Below are 1,075 nucleotides of genomic sequence, written 5' to 3'. Positions count from 1 at the left end.
AATAACCCCATATACCCCATAATAACCCCATATACCCCATAATAACCCCATATACCCCATAATAACCCCATAATAACCCCATATAACCCATAATAACCCCATATACCCCATATAACCCCATATAACCCATAATAACCCCATATACCCCATAATAACCCCCATATACGCCATAATAACCCCATAAATCCCATAATAACCCCGTATACCCCATAATAACCCCATATAACCCCATATAACCCCATATAACCCCATATAACCCCATATACCCCCATATAACCCCATATTACCCCATATAACCCCATATAACCCCATATAACCCCATATAACCCCATATCCCCCCATATAACCCCATATCCCCCCATATAACCCCATATAACCCCATATAACCCCATATCCCCCCATATAACCCCATATAACCCCATATACCCCCATATAACCCCATATAACCCCATATAACCCCATATTAACCCCATATACCCCATAATAACCCCATAAATCCCATATAACCCCATATATCCCATATAACCCCATATAACCCCATATAACCCCATAATAACCCCATATACCCCATAATAACCCCATAAATCCCATATTAACCCCATATACCCCATAATAACCCCATATAACCCCATAGAACCCCATAGAACCCCATATACCCCATAATAACCCCATATACCCCATAATAACCCCATATACCCCCATATACCCCCATATACCCCCATATAACCCCATATAACCCCATATAACCCCATTACATCCCATATAACCCCATTACATCCCATATAACCCCATTACATCCCATATAACCCCATTACATCCCATATAACCCCATTACATCCCATATAACCCCATTACATCCCATATAACCCCATTACATCCCATATCCCATATAACCCCATATAGCCCCATATAACCCCATATAACCCCATATAACCCCATATAACCCCATATACCCCCATATAACCCCATATAACCCCATATACCCCCATATAACCCCATATAACCCCATATAACCCCATATACCCCATAATAACCCCATAATAACCCCATATACCCCATAATAACCCCATATACC

The sequence above is a fragment of the Coturnix japonica genome, unplaced genomic scaffold (genome assembly GCF_001577835.2).
Source record: "Coturnix japonica isolate 7356 unplaced genomic scaffold, Coturnix japonica 2.1 chrUnrandom475, whole genome shotgun sequence".
NCBI lineage: Eukaryota > Metazoa > Chordata > Aves > Galliformes > Phasianidae > Coturnix > Coturnix japonica.
Note: the sequence above shows the minus strand (reverse complement) of the source record.